The sequence below is a fragment of the Coenobita brevimanus genome, chromosome 19 (genome assembly GCF_032717465.1).
Source record: "Coenobita brevimanus isolate Jiangsu-jjx chromosome 19, ASM3271746v2, whole genome shotgun sequence".
NCBI classification, from domain to species: domain Eukaryota; kingdom Metazoa; phylum Arthropoda; class Malacostraca; order Decapoda; family Coenobitidae; genus Coenobita; species Coenobita brevimanus.
This window is the reverse complement of record NC_136972.1, coordinates 9,126,277-9,150,520: the sequence shown is the minus strand read 5'-3', so window position 1 is coordinate 9,150,520 and position 24,244 is coordinate 9,126,277.

Here is a 24,244-nt window from a genome sequence, read left to right as displayed (position 1 = left end):
CCTTAGCCACAGGTGAAGCATTTTTCTAATGTGAAGGTAAATGCATGTACAATACCAGCACAACATTCTATTGCAGAAGAGTCTAGAAGAAAGACTATCTTTTAATCACTGTTTGCCATTGTGTTAATTTACATCAATACTGGGTAATTAAAAAATAAAAAATAACATGTTTCTAGGGTGTACTTTGAGAGATAAAGATGACGAACTTGTAGCCTAGCCCTATAACCACCAAAAGACAATACAATACAGTACTGTTCAAAGGAAAATGACTAAAATCGATCATACACTCACTCATGATAGTGATACTACATAATTTAGCATTTGTACATTGTTTAATAATTCAAGTCATTGACATCGCATGATCGCACACTCAGAAATTCCCAAATACATGGGATCTAGCATGAATCCCTCTAATGAACTCTTTCGCTATCTCCTCACGTGGCAACTCCCTGAGGATGTCTCTGTGAACATGACAGACAGCAACATGCTTGAGACGTTGTTGACTCATGGTAGACCTTAGTCAGGTCTTGAGCCAACGTAGAACATTGAAGGAACGTTCAGCCTCACATGAGTTTCCCGGAGATAAGACTGGTAATTTCAAAAGACGTTCAACAACAAGGAACATACGCCTGACTGTGGGTCTATTTGTCTATTTCACTGAAGTGTGTCCTGTGTTCCTCCAATGTTGAGGCTTCGTTATGTCGTCTGTAAAGCAGAAGTTCCAGACTCAGAGAAGATCATCAAGCTTAGGATACTTCCGAACTGCATCTGTGTTCACATCGTCAGTAAACAACACGTTGCACACCGTCTTGTATTCTTCTAGGTCAGCAGAAGCGAAGCGCTCTAGCAAATTGTCATGTATTCTTGCCCATCGCCATAGTCGTACCTTCTGGGAACCTTTCGTTTGCATGGTAACTGCATAGGTTCCAGCTGGAGATCGTCGCTCAATTCTTCCGCTTGTATGAAGATAGTCGAGAACTTGTCTTCTCGCAAGTTTGCCAGTTCCTGTTGTACAAGTCTTACACTCTGCAACATTCCATCCACTTTGGCGTTGGAACTGTGGTGGTAGCCAATAGAAATTCTGTTTTCTAGTACTTATTCTTTTAGTCTGATTCTCATTGGCTTAGGCATCAGGGTGGTGCATATGTCAAGACTGACCTAAGTGAGATTAACCTCTCTTAATCCTTGACTCAGGTGACCACTCGACCTGCCCTGCTCAGCAGGGAATGATTTTCATGTCACCTAAACTGTACTGTACTGTATAGATAGGATTTTTCCATTAAGGGAAAAAGAAAATCGACATAAAACTACACATCCTGAAAATTTTCACTTACAAAAGTGAGGTAAACAAAAGTTACTCTCCCCCAGCCTCCAAAAAGTGGGGGGGACACGTCTCCCCGTTCCCTATCCAAACGAGGCCCCTGAACAGTGGAGAAGTATGCATCTCACCCAAGATTACGGACAGTAGAGCAAAAAAAGTTCCAGAGCTTCCTGAGTCATACACCAACATCCCACCAGCCTTCTTCAGTAAAAAAAATCCAGCACCAAGCACAATTGATGGCATGTCATTGCCATATCCAAGTATTTTCCAAAGATATCTCAGACTCGAATAAGAATGGTTGGAAAAAGTTCATGTTACCACAGACGTAGATGAATCATCAAACATAACATGGTCAGTCCACCATGCAAGCCATCAAAAAACTAATGATTTTGATACCAGCGCCACATCCCTACTGCCTCTTCTGCGAGATCAAGCTCATAGTGTTGCCACGAACAAAATATTGTAAGGGAATGTGTGGCATTCCTAAACCCCGGACAAACCCCGGTTCTAACAGCTGATCAGCCACTTTAAGCACTGGCTAAACAAATCTAGTGGGATTGATATGGAGAGGACAAGTTCGTAATCATGTGTGGCGGACTACATATCAAGATGACAGCACTGAAATCTAGTGGGTCCATATTAGAAGACAGTGAATGGACGAGTGCTCTTGTTGAAGCTGATGTAGCCTCTTCTGGCACAGCAGATTCATCTTTGTCAGCTACCAATGTCACTAGAACTCGCCAAGTACACCAGATTACCGCATGCTGTTTATTTCAACTAATGAAGAAAGCATACAGTGCATATCTTGCTGAACAGTCTGACAGTGATGACAAAGCCACCACTTTCGAAGAATGGTGTGATATCCGTAGGAAAGAGTGTCTACAGTTTCAGTTCTGGTTCTTGATTCTTAACATGGAGCTGACCATTTTCACAATGGTTCTATCATTATGAGAAGGAAATTTCATACTGTATCGTGAGTCACATCTTAATTCAGTAAAGCAAGTGGAGGCTTGTAGTAATCTAGGAAAAAGAGTTATATTCTGTGGCCTTTTCAGAACTTGTTATCTAGATCATGGATAGCAACGTTACCAATAAAGAAACAGTTCCAGTTATATTTAGGTTGGCTGATCTAGCTTCACTGTACAAGCGTCGCTTAGAACAACTTCGTGTGGATTCCCCAGATGTCAACTCAATCAGGTTAAAGGACCAGTTACTCATTAGGATTTCTGAGCTTGAAGCCCATAAAAAAGGACGTGATGTACTTTTATAATTAAAAAAGGATGTGGGCTCAGTTATTTTTTATGCATGAAAATGTAGTGAAGCTATTCACCTACCTAAAGCTGCTTCTATCATACGGAAAGAAATGCTCAGCGATAAGATACAGTTCAGCACGGACTTGAAAGAAGGGTTTGGAGAAGAAGCCGTTCCACCAGCACTACTTCAGTTTGTGTGTAGCATCGAACATAGTGTAGATATTACACCACATCTGAGGCATGGTGTGGCAAAACCAGACTTAGCTATTGCACAGCTTTTTCAGTACAGCTGCTACACAAAACATGGAGAAAGATAACACACACACACACACACACACACACACACACACACACACACACACACACACACACAGGCATTCAAAAGACAGCGAGACACCATTTGCCGTGTATGTCGGTATGAAAGTGTTTGTCAAGACAATGAAAAGAGAATTAATTGACAAGCTTCATGAGAATGGAATTAGCATATTGTATGACATTGTTGGAAGTATCTGGTCCGTTGGGTGAAACTGTTGTAAACCAATATATGGAAGAAGATGTAGTGTGTCCACCAGTTTTGTGAAAGGGGTTCTTCACTTCTTCAGCATTAGACATCACAGCCCACAATCCAATAGCCACCACAGTAAGTACATCCTTTCACGGTACAAAAATTTCAGTGTTTCAGCACCCACATTCAGATAAAAGAGGCAGGGCCTCTTTTTGTTCGCAAAAGTGGGGACACAATCGGCATCATACTATTTTGTGTGCACTAGGGGGGGAGGGGCGTACTGGGTGCGTATCCCCTTAGCCACAGGTGGAGCATTTTTCTAATGTGAAGGTAAATGCATGTACAATACCAGCACAACATTCTATTGCAGAAGAGTCTAGAAGAAAGACTATCTTTTAATCACTGTTTGCCATTGTGTTAATTTACATCAATACTGGGTAATTAAAAAAATAAAATAACATGTTTCTAGGGTGTACTTTGAGAGATAAAGACGACGAACTTGTAGCCTAGCCCTATAACCACCAAAAGACAATACAATACAGTACTGTTCAAAGGAAAATGACTAAAATCGATCATACACTCACTCATGATAGTGATACTACATAATTTAGCATTTGTACATTGTTTAATAATTCAAGTCATTGACATCGCATGATCGCACACTCAGAAATTCCCAAATACATGGGATCTAGCATGAATCCCTCTAATGAACTCTTTCGCTATCTCCTCACGTGGCAACTCCCTGAGGATGTCTCTGTGAACATGACAGACAGCAACATGCTTGAGACGTTGTTGACTCATGGTAGACCTTAGTCAGGTCTTGAGCCAACGTAGAACATTGAAGGAACGTTCAGCCTCACATGAGTTTCCCGGAGATAAGACTGGTAATTTCAAAAGACGTTCAACAACAAGGAACATACGTCTGACTGCGGGTCTATTTGTCTATTTCACTGAAGTGTGTCCTGTGTTCCTCCAATGTTGAGGCTTCGTTATGTCGGCTGTAAAGCAGAAGTTCCAGACTCAGAGAAGATCATCAAGCTTAGGATACTTCCGAACTGCATCTGTGTTCACATCGTCAGTAAACAACACGTTGCACACCGTCTTGTATTCTTCTAGGTCAGCAGAAGCGAAGCGCTCTAGCAAATTGTCATGTATTCTTGCCCATCGCCATAGTCGTACCTTCTGGGAACCTTTCGTTTGCATGGTAACTGCATAGGTTCCAGCTGGAGATCGTCGCTCAATTCTTCCGCTTGTATGAAGATAGTCGAGAACTTGTCTTCTCGCAAGTTTGCCAGTTCCTGTTGTACAAGTCTCACACTCTGCAACATTCCATCCACTTTGGCGTTGGAACTGTGGTGGTAGCCAATAGAAATTCTGTTTTCTAGTACTTATTCTTTTAGTCTGATTCTCATTGGCTTAGGCATCAGGGTGGTGCATATGTCAAGACTGACCTAAGTGAGATTAACCTCTCTTAATCCTTGACTCGGTGACCACTCGACCTGCCCTGCTCAGCAGGGAATGATTTTCAGGTCACCTAAACTGTACTGTTCTGTATAGATAGGATTTTTCCATTAAGGGAAAAAGAAAATCGACATAAAACTACACATCCTGAAAATTTTCACTTACAAAAGTGAGGTAAACAAAAGTTACTCTCCCCCAGCCTCCAAAAAGTGGGGGGGACACGTCTCCCCGTTCCCTAACCAAACGAGGCCCCTGAACAGTGGAGACGTATGCATCTCACCCAAGATTACGAACAGTAGAGCAAAAAAAGTTCCAGAGCTTCCTGAGTCATACACCAACATCCCACCAGCCTTCTTCAGTAAAAAAAATCCAGCACCAAGCACAATTGATGGCATGTCATTGCCATATCCAAGTATTTTCCAAAGATATCTCAGACTCGAATAAGAATGGTTGGAAAAAGTTCATGTTACCACAGACGTAGATGAATCATCAAACATAACATGGTCAGTCCACCATGCAAGCCATCAAAGAACTAATGATTTTGATACCAGAGTCACATCCCTACTGCCTCTTCTGCGAGATCAAGCTCATAGTGTTGCCACGAACAAAATACTGTAAGGGAATGTGTGGCATTCCTAAACCCCGGACAAACCCCGGTTCTAACAGCTGATCAGCCACTTTAAGCACTGGCTAAACAAATCTAGTGGGATTGATATGGAGAGGACAAGTTCGTAATCATGTGTGGCGGACTACATATCAAGATGACAGCACTGAAATCTAGTGGGTCCATATTAGAAGACAGTGAATGGACGAGTGCTCTTGTTGAAGCTGATGTAGCCTCTTCTGGCACAGCAGATTCATCTCTGTCAGCTACCAATGTCACTAGAACTCGCCAAGTACACCAGATTACCGCATGCTGTTTATTTCAACTAATGAAGAAAGCATACAGTGCATATCTTGCTGAACAGTCTGACAGTGATGACAAAGCCACCACTTTCGAAGAATGGTGTGATATCCGTAGGAAAGAGTGTCTACAGTTTCAGTTCTGGTTCTTGATTCTTAACATGGAGCTGACCATTTTCACAATGGTTCTATCATTATGAGAAGGAAATTTTATACTGTATCGTGAGTCACATCTTAATTCAGTAAAGCAAGTGGAGGCTTGTAGTAATCTAGGAAAAAGAGTTATATTCTGTGGCCTTTTCAGAACTTGTAATCTAGATCATGGATAGCAACGTTACCAATAAAGAAACAGTTCCAGTTATATTTAGGTTGGCTGATCTAGCTTCACTGTACAAGCGTCGCTTAGAACAACTTCGTGTGGATTCCCCAGATGTCAACTCAATCAGGTTAAAGGACCAGTTACTCATTAGGATTTCTGAGCTTGAAGCCCATAAAAAAGGACGTGATGTACTTTTATAATTAAAAAAGGATGTGGGCTCAGTTATTTTTTATGCATGAAAATGTAGTGAAGCTATTCACCTACCTAAAGCTGCTTCTATCATACGGAAAGAAATGCTCAGCGATAAGATACAGTTCAGCACGGACTTGAAAGAAGGGTTTGGAGAAGAAGCCGTTCCACCAGCACTACTTCAGTTTGTGTGTAGCATCGAACATAGTGTAGATATTACACCACATCTGAGGCATGGTGTGGCAAAACCAGACTTAGCTATTGCACAGCTTTTTCAGTACAGCTGCTACACAAAACATGGAGAAAGATAACACACACACACACACACACACACACACACACACACACACACACACACACACACACACACAGGCATTCAAAAGACAGCGAGACACCATTTGCCGTGTATGTCGGTATGAAAGTGTTTGTCAAGACAATGAAAAGAGAATTAATTGACAAGCTTCATGAGAATGGAATTAGCATATTGTATGACATTGTTGGAAGTATCTGGTCCGTTGGGTGAAACTGTTGTAAACCAATATATGGAAGAAGATGTAGTGTGTCCACCAGTTTTGTGAAAGGGGTTCTTCACTTCTTCAGCATTAGACATCACAGCCCACAATCCAATAGCCACCACAGTAAGTACATCCTTTCACGGTACAAAAATTTCAGTGTTTCAGCACCCACATTCAGATAACAGAGGCAGGGGCCTCTTTTTGTTCGCAAAAGTGGGGGACACAATCGGCATCATACTATTTTGTGTGCACTAGGGGGAGGGGCGTCCGGGGGCGTAGCCCCTTAGCCACAGGTGGAGCATTTTTCTAATGTGAAGGTAAATGCATGTACAATACCAGCACAACATTCTATTGCAGAAGAGTCTAGAAGAAAGACTATCTTTTAATCACTGTTTGCCATTGTGTTAATTTACATCAATACTGGGTAATTAAAAAATAAAAAATAACATGTTTCTAGGGTGTACTTTGAGAGATAAAGACGACGAACTTGTAGCCTAGCCCTATAACCACCAAAAGACAATACAATACAGTACTGTTCAAAGGAAAATGACTAAAATCGATCATACACTCACTCATGATAGTGATACTACATAATTTAGCATTTGTACATTGTTTAATAATTCAAGTCATTGACATCGCATGATCGCACACTCAGAAATTCCCAAATACATGGGATCTAGCATGAATCCCTCTAATGAACTCTTTCGCTATCTCCTCACGTGGCAACTCCCTGAGGATGTCTCTGTGAACATGACAGACAGCAACATGCTTGAGACGTTGTTGACTCATGGTAGACCTTAGTCAGGTCTTGAGCCAACGTAGAACATTGAAGGAACGTTCAGCCTCACATGAGTTTCCCGGAGATAAGACTGGTAATTTCAAAAGACGTTCAACAACAAGGAACATACGTCTGACTGCGGGTCTATTTGTCTATTTCACTGAAGTGTGTCCTGTGTTCCTCCAATGTTGAGGCTTCGTTATGTCGGCTGTAAAGCAGAAGTTCCAGACTCAGAGAAGATCATCAAGCTTAGGATACTTCCGAACTGCATCTGTGTTCACATCGTCAGTAAACAACACGTTGCACACCGTCTTGTATTCTTCTAGGTCAGCAGAAGCGAAGCGCTCTAGCAAATTGTCATGTATTCTTGCCCATCGCCATAGTCGTACCTTCTGGGAACCTTTCGTTTGCATGGTAACTGCATAGGTTCCAGCTGGAGATCGTCGCTCAATTCTTCCGCTTGTATGAAGATAGTCGAGAACTTGTCTTCTCGCAAGTTTGCCAGTTCCTGTTGTACAAGTCTCACACTCTGCAACATTCCATCCACTTTGGCGTTGGAACTGTGGTGGTAGCCAATAGAAATTCTGTTTTCTAGTACTTATTCTTTTAGTCTGATTCTCATTGGCTTAGGCATCAGGGTGGTGCATATGTCAAGACTGACCTAAGTGAGATTAACCTCTCTTAATCCTTGACTCGGTGACCACTCGACCTGCCCTGCTCAGCAGGGAATGATTTTCATGTCACCTAAACTGTACTGTTCTGTATAGATAGGATTTTTCCATTAAGGGAAAAAGAAAATCGACATAAAACTACACATCCTGAAAATTTTCACTTACAAAAGTGAGGTAAACAAAAGTTACTCTCCCCCAGCCTCCAAAAAGTGGGGGGGACACGTCTCCCCGTTCCCTAACCAAACGAGGCCCCTGAACAGTGGAGACGTATGCATCTCACCCAAGATTACGAACAGTAGAGCAAAAAAAGTTCCAGAGCTTCCTGAGTCATACACCAACATCCCACCAGCCTTCTTCAGTAAAAAAAATCCAGCACCAAGCACAATTGATGGCATGTCATTGCCATATCCAAGTATTTTCCAAAGATATCTCAGACTCGAATAAGAATGGTTGGAAAAAGTTCATGTTACCACAGACGTAGATGAATCATCAAACATAACATGGTCAGTCCACCATGCAAGCCATCAAAGAACTAATGATTTTGATACCAGAGTCACATCCCTACTGCCTCTTCTGCGAGATCAAGCTCATAGTGTTGCCACGAACAAAATACTGTAAGGGAATGTGTGGCATTCCTAAACCCCGGACAAACCCCGGTTCTAACAGCTGATCAGCCACTTTAAGCACTGGCTAAACAAATCTAGTGGGATTGATATGGAGAGGACAAGTTCGTAATCATGTGTGGCGGACTACATATCAAGATGACAGCACTGAAATCTAGTGGGTCCATATTAGAAGACAGTGAATGGACGAGTGCTCTTGTTGAAGCTGATGTAGCCTCTTCTGGCACAGCAGATTCATCTCTGTCAGCTACCAATGTCACTAGAACTCGCCAAGTACACCAGATTACCGCATGCTGTTTATTTCAACTAATGAAGAAAGCATACAGTGCATATCTTGCTGAACAGTCTGACAGTGATGACAAAGCCACCACTTTCGAAGAATGGTGTGATATCCGTAGGAAAGAGTGTCTACAGTTTCAGTTCTGGTTCTTGATTCTTAACATGGAGCTGACCATTTTCACAATGGTTCTATCATTATGAGAAGGAAATTTCATACTGTATCGTGAGTCACATCTTAATTCAGTAAAGCAAGCGGAGGCTTGTAGTAATCTAGGAAAAAGAGTTATATTCTGTGGCCTTTTCAGAACTTGTAATCTAGATCATGGATAGCAACGTTACCAATAAAGAAACAGTTCCAGTTATATTTAGGTTGGCTGATCTAGCTTCACTGTACAAGCGTCGCTTAGAACAACTTCGTGTGGATTCCCCAGATGTCAACTCAATCAGGTTAAAGGACCAGTTACTCATTAGGATTTCTGAGCTTGAAGCCCATAAAAAAGGACGTGATGTACTTTTATAATTAAAAAAGGATGTGGGCTCAGTTATTTTTTATGCATGAAAATGTAGTGAAGCTATTCACCTACCTAAAGCTGCTTCTATCATACGGAAAGAAATGCTCAGCGATAAGATACAGTTCAGCACGGACTTGAAAGAAGGGTTTGGAGAAGAAGCCGTTCCACCAGCACTACTTCAGTTTGTGTGTAGCATCGAACATAGTGTAGATATTACACCACATCTGAGGCATGGTGTGGCAAAACCAGACTTAGCTATTGCACAGCTTTTTCAGTACAGCTGCTACACAAAACATGGAGAAAGATAACACACACACACACACACACACACACACACACACACACACACACACAGGCATTCAAAAGACAGCGAGACACCATTTGCCGTGTATGTCGGTATGAAAGTGTTTGTCAAGACAATGAAAAGAGAATTAATTGACAAGCTTCATGAGAATGGAATTAGCATATTGTATGACATTGTTGGAAGTATCTGGTCCGTTGGGTGAAACTGTTGTAAACCAATATATGGAAGAAGATGTAGTGTGTCCACCAGTTTTGTGAAAGGGGTTCTTCACTTCTTCAGCATTAGACATCACAGCCCACAATCCAATAGCCACCACAGTAAGTACATCCTTTCACGGTACAAAAATTTCAGTGTTTCAGCACCCACATTCAGATAACAGAGGCAGGGGCCTCTTTTTGTTCGCAAAAGTGGGGGACACAATCGGCATCTTACTATTTTGTGTGCACTAGGGGGAGGGGCGTCCGGGGGCGTAGCCCCTTAGCCACAGGTGAAGCATTTTTCTAATGTGAAGGTAAATGCATGTACAATACCAGCACAACATTCTATTGCAGAAGAGTCTAGAAGAAAGACTATCTTTTAATCACTGTTTGCCATTGTGTTAATTTACATCAATACTGGGTAATTAAAAATAAAAAATAACATGTTTCTAGGGTGTACTTTGAGAGATAAAGACGACGAACTTGTAGCCTAGCCCTATAACCACCAAAAGACAATACAATACAGTACTGTTCAAAGGAAAATGACTAAAATCGATCATACACTCACTCATGATAGTGATACTACATAATTTAGCATTTGTACATTGTTTAATAATTCAAGTCATTGACATCGCATGATCGCACACTCAGAAATTCCCAAATACATGGGATCTAGCATGAATCCCTCTAATGAACTCTTTCGCTATCTCCTCACGTGGCAACTCCCTGAGGATGTCTCTGTGAACATGACAGACAGCAACATGCTTGAGACGTTGTTGACTCATGGTAGACCTTAGTCAGGTCTTGAGCCAACGTAGAACATTGAAGGAACGTTCAGCCTCACATGAGTTTGCCGGATATAAGACTGGTAATTTCAAAAGACGTTCAACAACAAGGAACATACGTCTGACTGCGGGTCTATTTGTCTATTTCACTGAAGTGTGTCTTGTGTTCCTCCAATGTTGAGGCTTCGTTAAGTCGGCTGTAAAGCAGAAGTTCCAGACTCAGAGAAGATCATCAAGCTTAGGATACTTCCGAACTGGATCTGTGTTCACATCGTCAGTAAACAACACGTTGCACACCATCTTGTATTCTTCTAGGTCAGCAGAAGCGAAGCGCTCTAGCAAATTGTCAGGTATTCTTGCCCATCGCCATAGTCGTACCTTCTGGGAACCTTTCGTTTGCATGGTAACTGCATAGGTTCCAGCTGGAGATCGTCGCTCAATTCTTCCGCTTGTACGAAGATAGTCGAGAACTTGTCTTCTCGCAAGTTTGGCAGTTCCTGTTGTACAAGTCTTACACTCTGCAACATTCCATCCACTTTGGCGTTGGAACTGTGGTGGTAGCCAATAGAAATTCTGTTTTCTAGTACTTATTCTTTTAGTCTGATTCTCATTGGCTTAGGCATCAGGGTGGTGCATATGTCAAGACTGACCTAAGTGAGATTAACCTCTCTTAATCCTTGACTCGGTGACCACTCGACCTGCCCTGCTCAGCAGGGAATGATTTTCATGTCACCTAAACTGTATTGTACTGTATAGATATGATTTTTCCATTAAGGGAAAAAGAAAATCGACATAAAACTACACATCCTGAAAATTTTCACTTACAAAAGTGAGGTAAACAAAAGTTACTCTCCCCCAGCCTCCAAAAAGTGGGGGGGACACGTCTCCCCGTTCCCTATCCAAACGAGGCCCCTGAACAGTGGAGACGTATGCATCTCACCCAAGATTACGGACAGTAGAGCAAAAAAAGTTCCAGAGCTTCCTGAGTCATACACCAACATCCCACCAGCCTTCTTCAGTAAAAAAAATCCAGCACCAAGCACAATTGATGGCATGTCATTGCCATATCCAAGTATTTTCCAAAGATATCTCAGACTCGAATAAGAATGGTTGGAAAAAGTTCATGTTACCACAGACGTAGATGAATCATCAAACATAACATGGTCAGTCCACCATGCAAGCCATCAAAGAACTAATGATTTTGATACTAGCGTCACATCCCTACTGCCTCTTCTGCGAGATCAAGCTCATAGTGTTGCCACGAACAAAATACTGTAAGGGAATGTGTGGCATTCCTAAACCCCGGACAAACCCCGGTTCTAACAGCTGATCAGCCACTTTAAGCACTGGCTAAACAAATCTAGTGGGATTGATATGGAGAGGACAAGTTCGTAATCATGTGTGGCGGACTACATATCAAGATGACAGCACTGAAATCTAGTGGGTCCATATTAGAAGACAGTGAATGGACGAGTGCTCTTGTTGAAGCTGATGTAGCCTCTTCTGGCACAGCAGATTCATCTCTGTCAGCTACCAATGTCACTAGAACTCGCCAAGTACACCAGATTACCGCATGCTGTTTATTTCAACTAATGAAGAAAGCATACAGTGCATATCTTGCTGAACAGTCTGACAGTGATGACAAAGCCACCACTTTCGAAGAATGGTGTGATATCCGTAGGAAAGAGTGTCTACAGTTTCAGTTCTGGTTCTTGATTCTTAACATGGAGCTGACCATTTTCACAATGGTTCTATCATTATGAGAAGGAAATTTCATACTGTATCGTGAGTCACATCTTAATTCAGTAAAGCAAGGGGAGGCTTGTAGTAATCTAGGAAAAAGAGTTATATTCTGTGGCCTTTTCAGAACTTGTAATCTAGATCATGGATAGCAACGTTACCAATAAAGAAACAGTTCCAGTTATATTTAGGTTGGCTGATCTAGCTTCACTGTACAAGCGTCGCTTAGAACAACTTCGTGTGGATTCCCCAGATGTCAACTCAATCAGGTTAAAGGACCAGTTACTCATTAGGATTTCTGAGCTTGAAGCCCATAAAAAAGGACGTGATGTACTTTTATAATTAAAAAAGGATGTGGGATCAGTTATTTTTTATGCATGAAAATGTAGTGAAGCTATTCACCTACCTAAAGCTGCTTCTATCATACGGAAAGAAATGCTCAGCGATAAGATACAGTTCAGCACGGACTTGAAAGAAGGGTTTGGAGAAGAAGCCGTTCCACCAGCACTACTTCAGTTTGTGTGTAGCATCGAACATAGTGTAGATATTACACCACATCTGAGGCATGGTGTGGCAAAACCAGACTTAGCTATTCCACAGCTTTTTCAGTACAGCTGCTACACAAAACATGGAGAAAGATAACACACACACACACACACACACACACACACACACACACACACACACACACACACAGGCATTTAAAAGACAGCGAGACACCATTTGCCGTGTATGTCGGTATGAAAGTGTTTGTCAAGACAATGAAAAGAGAATTAATTGACAAGCTTCATGAGAATGGAATTAGCATATTGTATGACATTGTTGGAAGTATCTGGTCCGTTGGGTGAAACTGTTGTAAACCAATATATGGAAGAAGATGTAGTGTGTCCACCAGTTTTGTGAAAGGGGTTCTTCACTTCTTCAGCATTAGACATCACAGCCCACAATCCAATAGCCACCACAGTAAGTACATCCTTTCACGGTACAAAAATTTCAGTGTTTCAGCACCCACATTCAGATAACAGAGGCAGGGGCCTCTTTTTGTTCGCAAAAGTGGGGGGGACACAATCGGCATCATACTATTTTGTGTGCACTAGGGGGGAGGGGCGTCCGGGGGGCGTAGCCCCTTAGCCACAGGTGGAGCATTTTTCTAATGTGAAGGTAAATGCATGTACAATACCAGCACAACATTCTATTGCAGAAGAGTCTAGAAGAAAGACTATCTTTTAATCACTGTTTGCCATTGTGTTAATTTACATCAATACTGGGTAATTAAAAAATAAAAAATAACATGTTTCTAGGGTGTACTTTGAGAGATAAAGACGACGAACTTGTAGCCTAGCCCTATAACCACCAAAAGACAATACAATACAGTACTGTTCAAAGGAAAATGACTAAAATCGATCATACACTCACTCATGATAGTGATACTACATAATTTAGCATTTGTACATTGTTTAATAATTCAAGTCATTGACATCGCATGATCGCACACTCAGAAATTCCCAAATACATGGGATCTAGCATGAATCCCTCTAATGAACTCTTTCGCTATCTCCTCACGTGGCAACTCCCTGAGGATGTCTCTGTGAACATGACAGACAGCAACATGCTTGAGACGTTGTTGACTCATGGTAGACCTTAGTCAGGTCTTGAGCCAACGTAGAACATTGAAGGAACGTTCAGCCTCACATGAGTTTGCCGGAGATAAGACTGGTAATTTCAAAAGACGTTCAACAACAGGGAACTTACTTCTGATTGCAGGGTCCATTTCACTGAAGTGTGTCTTGTGTTCCTCCAATGTTGAGGCTTCGTAATGTCGTCTGTAAAGCAGAAGTTCCAGACTCAGAGAAGATCATCAAGCTTAGGATACTTCCGAACTGCATCTGTGTTCACATCGCCAGTAAACAACACGTTGCACACCGTCTTGTATTCTTCTAGGTCAGCAGAAGCGAAGCGCTCTAGCAAATTGTCAGGTATCCTTGCCCATCGCCATAGTCGTACCTTCTGGGAACCTTTCGTTTGCATGGTAACTGCATAGGTTCCAGCTGGAGATCGTCGCTCAATTCTTCCGCTTGTATGAAGATAGTCGAGAACTTGTCTTCTCGCAAGTTTGCCAGTTCCTGTTGTACAAGTCTCACACTCTGCAACATTCCATCCACTTTGGCGTTGGAACTGTGGTGGTAGCCAATAGAAATTCTGTTTTCTAGTACTTATTCTTTTAGTCTGATTCTCATTGGCTTAGGCATCAGGGTGGTGCATATGTCAAGACTGACCTAAGTGAGATTAACCTCTCTTAATCCTTGACTCAGGTGACTACTCGACCCGCCCTGCTCAGCAGGGAATGATTTTCATGTCACCTAAACTGTACTGTACTGTATAGATAGGATTTTTCCATTAAGGAAAAAAAGAAAATCGACATAAAACCACACATCCTGAAAATTTTCACTTACAAAAGTGAGGTAAACAAAAGTTACTCTCCCCCAGCCTCCAAAAAATGGGGGGGGGGACACGTCTCCCCGTTCCCTATCCAAACGAGGCCCCTGAACAGTGGAGAAGTATGCATCTCACCCAAGATTATGGACAGTAGAGCAAAAAAAGTTCCAGAGCTTCCTGAGTCATACACCAACATCCCACCAGCCTTCTTCAGTAAAAAAAATCCAGCACCAAGCACAATTGATGGCATGTCATTGCCATATCCAAGTATTTTCCAAAGATATCTCAGACTCGAATAAGAATGGTTGGAAAAAGTTCATGTTACCACAGACGTAGATGAATCATCAAACATAACTTGGTCAGTCCACCATGCAAGCCATCAAAGAACTAATGATTTTGATACCAGCGTCACATCCCTACTGCCTCTTCTGCGAGATCAAGCTCATAGTGTTGCCACGAACAAAATACTGTAAGGGAATGTGTGGCATTCCTAAACCCCGGACAAACCCCGGTTCTAACAGCTGATCATCCACTTTAAGCACTGGCTAAACAAATCTAGTGGGATTGATATGGAGAGGACAAGTTCGTAATCATGTGTGGCGGACTACATATCAAGATGACAGCACTGAAATCTAGTGGGTCCATATTAGAAGACAGTGAATGGACGAGTGCTCTTGTTGAAGCTGATGTAGCCTCTTCTGGCACAGCAGATTCATCTTTGTCAGCTACCAATGTCACTAGAACTCGCCAAGTACACCAGATTACCGCATGCTGTTTATTTCAACTAATGAAGAAAGCATACAGTGCATATCTTGCTGAACAGTCTGACAGTGATGACAAAGCCACCACTTTCGAAGAATGGTGTGATATCCGTAGGAAAGAGTGTCTACAGTTTCAGTTCTGGTTCTTGATTCTTAACATGGAGCTGACCATTTTCACAATGGTTCTTTCATTAAGAGATGGAAATTTCATACTGTATCGTGAGTCACTCAGAACTGATACCCTACTTCTTTGCCAACAACAATGTCAGTTGTGCACGTTAGTTTCCTATTCATCTGTGAGCTATGATGTGCCTGGAGAAGCAACACCCAAAGGTTACCAGAGAATTCCACAAAGGAAATTTCGTTTTCACAAATCTGACAGGGATTTCTCCTCAATGGCTATTGACCAACCCTATGAGCAGAATAATGCAGTAATCAAAGGGGATGAGGAAGCGATAGGTCTGACAGAGGATCCATCAGCTCCTCGAAGGTGGATGGTAGCTGGGCCAGAAATAAGCCAACTTGTTGCAAACTACGAAGCAGTATCGGGAAGTAAAGATGTAAAGAAAGACAGTCGTCACCATGAACAGTCATCAACAGCTCAGAAGGCATTCTTTGAAAATGTACAGCAGCTTACCATGGTTATAGAAGAAAAGGGCAATCCATTTATGGAAGAGACAGGAGATCTCCTCACTCTTGATACAAAGTACATACGAATCCTTCTGCTGCACAACTAATTGCAATGCACCATAAGAGAGGGAAAGTACAGTTCAATATATTTATGGATAAACTACAGGCTGATAGCTTTTGTTTCTATCTATCTATCTATCTATTGCCAGACGCCTCAATCCCATTTGGAGTGGCCACAAACAAATCGCCCTGTCCCCCGCCATTTCACTGCCCTGCTCCCAACTCACACCCCCCTCTCTCATATACCTCTCCACCCCATCCCTCCATCTCATCCTCGGCCTCCCCCTCCCTCTTTCCCCCTCCACCTCACTCACATACACTCTCTTCGTCAGTCTTTCACCCTCCATCCTCTCCACATGGCCAAACCACCTCACTGTGTTCCTCATAACGCTTCCTATCACATCCACATCCACACCACAACGCTCCTTTATATCCTCATTCGTCAGCCTGTATCTCCATGTGACTCCACAGGCTCCTCTTAAATAACTCATTTCCACTGCTCTCACTCTTGACTTGTGTCCTTCCAACAACGTCCAAGCTTCACTTCCATACGTTAGAGTTGGTATCACAATACTGTCACGTAGTAACAATTTCACTTCCATGCTCACTTCCCTGTTTCTTATCACTGCTTTCAAAGAACCAGCAACCTTTCTTCCCTGCTGTACCCTTTCAAGCACTTCACCCTCCAAACCTCCATCCTTACTCATCACACTACCCAAGTACTTAACCATACTCACATTTTCCAATTCCTCCCCATCCAACCTCGCTGTACATTCACTGACTTCACCTCTCTCAAAGACCATCACTTTACTCTTCACTACATTCACCTTTAGATTCAATTTCTTACACACTCTCCTATACTCATCCACCAAGCCTTGCAGCTCCCCTTCGTCTTCACCCAACAACACAGTATCATCTGCAAACAACAATACTGGGAGTTTCCAAACACTATCCTCTCTCACCAGGGCCACTCCAACATCCACTACCCTACCTTGTATCTCTTTTATTACCCCATCCATGTACAGATTGAACAACCATGGAGACATGACACATCCTTGTTTCAACCCAACTTTCAAAGAGAATAATTCACTTAGTTCACCATCCACACGCACTGGAGCCTTCGCACCATCGTACATACTGTTCACAGCATTCAACAACTTCCCCCCTACTCCATATATTCTTAACACTTTCCACAATCCTTGTCTATCCACCCTGTCATATGCTTTCTCCAAATCCATGAAAGCCGCATACAATTTCTTCCCCTTCTCTAGAAACTTTTCCACTAAAGATCTAAGAATGAATATCTGATCTACACAACCTCTTCCCTTCCTAAAGCCTCCCTGTTCTTCTCCAACTAATTTCTCTGTTCTTTCTCTAACTCTGTCAATAAGTATCCTACCATACACTTTTCCTATTATACTAAGAAGACAAATGCCCCTATGATTACCACACACTTCTTTTTCCTCTTTTCCTTTGTACAAGGGAATAATTATACCTGACTTCCAATCCTCCGGGACTCTACCATCCTCCCAGGCCAATCTGCACATCTTCCACATCCATTCTACTACTATCTCTCCCCCATGCTTCAGCATTTCACCACGCACTCCATCAATTCCTGGGGCTTTCCCCGATTTAATCATTCCTTCCACAACTTCTATCCTACTGATTTCTTCCTGTCTACTCACCTCCCTCCTTCTCCCAGCCATTCCCCAGCCACTTATACTCGCATTACTTCCATCCTGTATGTTCAACAATTCCTTAAAGTGTTCTCTCCATCTGCTCATTTTTTCTCCCTTCTCCACTAGTAATCTACCATTTTTATCTTTCACTCCCCTGATAACTTCACTTCCACCCTGTTTTACTCTTTTCACCTCTTTCCAGAACATTTTCTTACAGTCCCTCCACTTTACACTCAAATTCCTTCCAAATTCCTCATCCACTCTCTTCTTACTCTCTCTTACTAATCTTTTCACCTCTCTCTTTCTACATATAACTCTCTCTTCCGCCTCTCAACTTCTTCCACGCCCCTATTTCTCATCCATTCATTGTATGCTTTCTTCTTTTGTGCCACAGCCTGTCTCACCTCTTCAGTCCAACCACGCTGTTCCTTGCACCCCCCTCCGTCTTCTCTTCCTTCCACACACCACATCACATGCTGCACATATTTCTTCTGTAAATATCCTACACACACCTTCCACGTCTCCCATCTGCTCCAATTCATATTTGCCCAATCGTTCCTCCACGTCTTTCTTATACCCTGCCTTTTTCTCATCCTCTTGTAACCTTTCCACTCTCCTTGCAACTACTCCTTCCTCTCGTCTTTCCCTTCTTCTCTTCCTCCATCTTGCTTGAATCCTAATTCTGGCCACCACCAAGTAGTGGTCAGAAAGTCCACTCCCCCAACCTCTATAAGCTCTTGCATTCATTACACATCTTAGCATTCTTTCATCCACACACACATAATCAATCATTGCCTTCCTTTCATTCAGTTCACCACCCACCCTTCTCATCACTCGCCATGTATACCTGTGGATCATTTTATGCCTGAAGAGGGTATTGGCTATCACCAACCCCCTCCCAGCACAAATGTCCACTAACGCACTCCCATCCTCATCTATCTCAGCAGGCACACCCCACTCACCAACTATTCCATCCACCTTCTCATTCCCAACTTTACCATTCATATCACCGATCAAAAACACTCTCTCATTCCTTCCAAACTTTTCCATGCACACTTCTACATTTGTCCAGAACTCTTCTCTCACTCTTCTAGCACGATCTTGCGTTGGCGCATACACACACACAATCGCCCACATTTGTATTCCAACTTTCAACTTTACCCACACAATCCTTGACCCAACTGATCCATACTGTCTTATGCTCTTCTTCCATGTTTTACTCACAACTATACATACTCCATCCTTTGCCCTCTCATTCTCACCTACTCCTGCACATATACCCCATCCATACTCCCATTCTCTCACACTTTCTCCTCCCCATTTTGTTTCAGTTATTCCACATACATCCACTTTCGCACCCTCAAGCACCTGGACAATCTCTCTCTCTTTCACCTCATCATTCGCTCCTCTTACATTCCATGTACTACCAGCCCATAAAAAAGAACGATATAGACTTCTTTTAAATTTGGCCAGAGTCAACCAACCAATCTGAGACTAAATTACTTAAGGAAGATTGCCAACTGTTTTCCCGCCTTTTCATCTCCTGCCAAACCAGAGGGTGTGAGCCACGAGAATTTTTTAAGCATGTAAGTCAGTCTTTCCCTGCTTCACTCAACAAGAAGGGTAACTTACATACATATACGAAGTCGGATCTGGTGAATGTACTACAGGCTAAAGTGAAGCTTCCAGTGGTAAAGCCAAAATCTGACATATTGATTGTGGATGGTGCATCACTGGTGAATACAGTAACACCTAAAACATCAAAGACGTTTGATGAATACGTCAGGAATGACATTCTTCCTACAGTAGAACACTACAATAGTAACCACAAGAGAACAGACATTTGATGTACCGGTATATTGTCAGTCCAGCCTGAAGTCTGAAGCAAGAACTAAACGATGGAAAGCCATTAGGAGGAGAATAACAGAAAAAATTAAAACGCCATCATACTGGAGGACCTTCCTCAGAGAGAGGAACAACAAAAAGAACTGTTCCATTTCCTTGCTGATGCAGTGACTAAAATTACTACAAGCATCATAGTTATTGCGACAAAGAAGGAAAATGCCCTCACAAGTGCCAGTTGCACCAACGTCAGCCTAGAGGAGCTGGTTCCTTGTACCCATTAGGAAGCCGACTCATAAATATTCTTACATGCCTGGCATGCAGTTAGGGAGGGTTACAAATCACTGATGATTGACACTAATAATACGGACATTGTAGTCATCGCCATATCCCTTATGCCTTGCCTCAGAGCAAGGCCTGGACAAAAATGTGGGTTGTATTTGGCAAAGGGAAGCACACTTGATGGCTTCCTATCCATGACTTTGTTTATGCCTTCACTGGATGTGATGTTGTATCAAGTTTCAATGGCAAAGGGAAGAAAAAAGCATGGCAGACATGGAATGTCTTCAATGAAGCCTCCGCCACGTTTGCAAAACTCAGTCAGTGCCCATCTGATACTGAGGAGACTGATCAACAAGTTTTGGAGAAATATGTGATTCTGATGTTTGATCAGTCAAGTACAACTGTTTTTGTAGATGAGGCAAAGCTGGATCTCTTCGCACAAAAGCAGAGGTCATACGACCTAACCCCACCAACAAAAAAGTACACTGATGGAACATGCCAAACGAGCTGCCTATAAAGCATATTTCGGGCCAGTGTCTCATCCGTCAACCAGAATCTGTGTCCTACCAAGTGGGGATGGTCAAAAGAAAACAACACCTGGAAAATCGTGTGGACTACCCTTGAACCCATTTCTACAAGTTGCCGTGAATTTACAAAATGTGGATGCAGGATAGAATGTAGGGTGGAAGGTGCAAATCTGTAAAGAATAAAGTACACTCTGCAGTTGCCCTCGTCAGATTTAGTCAGATGAGTGGGTTAATACCACATTATACATGTGTTTTCATATCGAATTCAGTATCGTCATGGAAAAAAAAAAAAAAAAAAACTATAAATTGTCACCATAATCAACTTATTAAGACATGTACAACAATATCTCGGCATATATCACATATGGAGGAGTCTTCTGGTGGCCATCTTGGAAAATGGCCGCCGTATTGGAATTTCAAGTGAATTGCATTTTTTCTCAAAATCTAATAGAAAATAAATATTTCAGCCAAATTTCATGTGTGTGTCATCAATTGAACGATTGTGTGTGTTATCTGCTCTACTAATACAGAAAAAGAGCACAGACTTAATGCACAACTTTACAATATACCTCGGCTCACAAACTGCAGGTTAACTGGTAATTGTGACTCGTAACTGAAAAATACGAGTAGTGAGAACCTTCCAGTATGTCCTATCTAGCAAATTCCACCTCGTAACACTACCCCCCTCCTTAGTCCTTTTGTCGTCCTGACAAAACCACACAGTACTTACAATCATTACTCCTAATGAAACATCTAATTATACATGAAGTAATCCTTCAACTTATCAGATCCTCTCCTATGCCACTTCTGGCGACGTCCCAGCTCCTCCACACAGTCCACTCCTCCTGTAATATCTTGGTCCACTGCCTGATTCGCTCCCTCCCTCTGGAAACCGTCACCATCCTCTTGTACTTCAGCTCCATGGTCCTCCTAAACATCCTTGGGGGCAGATGTGCACAATTCTTCAGGGACAACCCAGCTGTACACTCCTGGGCCATGTTACTGCCACAGATGCTTTATGCATACCACCTTTGGGAGAGATTTCCTGCCTCCCTGAGTCTAGTAGGTTACGTCTGACAGGCAGTCCATCACAGTGTGGGGTCCATCTCACGGGCTCTGCAGCTTCGGTGACTGTCCCATCTTCCAGTGAGGATTGTAAAACCAAACTTTGTCTCCATTCTTGAAGCTCACCTTACTTGCCTTGGCATCACACTTGCGCTTCATCATTTCGCTGAAAAACTTTAGAGATTCTTAAACCTAATAAGTACCTCAGCCAGTCTCTCCTGAAGATGCTTGACATAGCTGGAGGTGTCGGTAGGCAGCTCTTCACGAAGTGGCTTTCCCACTAATAGATTTACTGGTAATCGTAACTTGTGGCCCAGCATCAGCTTTGCAGGGATGTAGCTGATAGACTCTTGGGATGTAGATCGATATGCCATCAACAATGCAGGCAATTTCTGGTCTCATTCCATCTGTCCAACTACACAATATTTGGTCAGTTCTTGTCCTAGAGTTCAGTGGAATTTCTCCACCATCCCATCTAACTGTGGCCACAGTGGGGTCGTCCTAGTCTTCTTGATTTCAGTAACTTGCAGCACTCACAGTACACAGCAGACTCGAAGCTTCTACCCTGGTCTGAATGTGGTATCCCAAAACGACAGAACTGGTCAACCAACACCTGAGCAACAATCGCAGCCTCTTGATTGGGGATGGCATAGGCTTCTGGCCACTTTGTGATGCAGTCCATGGCAACACGTATAAACCAGTTTCCTCTCTCAGTGAGTGGCAGAGGTCCAGTAATGTCCACCAAGACTCTTTCCACTGGTGCACCCACTTGGTACGGTTGAAGGGGGCACTACCACATTTCTTGGGTCCATTCTTGGCACAGCATACATCATAGGCCTGACATCACTCTTTAACATTCTGCTGCATGCCAGTCCAGTAGAACCTCCGTTGCAGCTGACTTTGAGTTTTCTTCACTCCCAGGTGCCCACTAATGATCTGGTTATGGGACTCATTACAGATGTCAGACCTTATATTCTTGAAAACCGCCAGTTGTCAATACTTGCTCAGGCCATCGGGTCTCTCCCACTGACGCTCCAGTAGTCCGTTGCTCAAACGACAAAGGTCCCATTGACTCCAGTAGCTATTAATCGCGGGGCTGAACCTAGAAACCTCTTCCCAAGATGGTGTTTGTACTATGCTGCAGCCACTCTAGCACTGGTTGTAATTCTGCATCCTCTTCAGGTCTTCTTCAGCGGACACTGGCCCTGTCACTACAGTACGGCAGCATTTCTTGCTGTCATTCCCATTCCTGCTACACTGCTTGCCATCTTTTCTTCTGTCTTCTTGCACACCATCAATCAAGGTTTTCTTGCTTTTCCTCAGTGGTGGGGCTTCTTGGGAAAAACTCACTGGTTGTTGCCTTTTCTCACCAGTCTTTATTAATTTACTCTCATCCTTCTCATCTTCTGCAGCTTTCTCCTTATCCTCCTTTTGCTTATTTGGACACTCAGAACTGAAGTGTCCCACCTCACTACATGTCCAGCACCCATTTGTTACAACTGAAGATTTCCTTGCACTGCTCTGTTATTGCTCCTTCTTCCATTTGTAACAATCCTCCTTCTTATGTCCTGGCTTCCACCATAACCAGCAGCTTCCTCTGGTCTTCTCCTGTTCCTTCTTCCACTTATAGCAGTCATTTTTCCAGTGTCCTGGCTTATCACAGTATCAGCAACTTCTTTCATTTTTTTTTTGTATCATGTACCTGCCCCACTCTTGCCTTGAATCCTGCACTATGACCTGCTTGAAAGTGGACGTACTGAACCTGGCATAGGACTCAAATTCCAGAGCCCCAGTTAGTACTTCTTGCGTGCTTCTGGGTTGTGCTTGCTTCACTTGCACTTTCAACTCTGCAGTATCAAGAGCATCGATGAACTCTTCCCACAGAAGAATAGACAACAGGTTAGGTTCTTCCCCAGGGTATGCCTTGTGTGTCATACTCTCCAGGTCATGAGCAAGTTGCTGGAGGGATTCGATTTGAGCCCCTACACAGATCTGGAAACTTGCCCTGAAAACCTCAGTCTGGTACAGGGTCCCATATCTCCACTCCAGCACTTCTACGAGGGACTAATTGCAGCTCCTCATCTCCACCTACATCTGCCCAAAAATCTCCATTGCAGCACCCTTACGACTAGTAGCAAGCTGCCCTGTCCTCTGCCTATCATCCCAACCATTTTGATCAGGAAGTATCTCAAACTGCGCATTCAGAAGATACTTTGTCATCAAATTCCTGAGGTTTCATTTTAATTGGTCCCCTATTATAGCCATGCACTTCATTGGTTTGGGACCTAATAAATGGGCCATCATAATTAAGTCCAAAACTTAAAAGTCCTGCATTCTACTTACTCAGCCTTGTAATGCTATCTTTAGATTCTTGGGATTCGCCAAGATTCAACACACTGTCCAATTTTTTAATATACTACTTGTACGCTAACCAGAGGCTCAGCAGTGCAATATTTTTCTACAGCCTCAGTTGTCTCACTGATTACAGTCAATGCTTGCCAACCACAGTTCTTTGTTTTCACAAGTACCTGAGCTATACAATCTTCTCTAGGTCGCACTGACACTGAACTGCACTGAAACTAAAAATGAAACAAAACTGACTCCCCT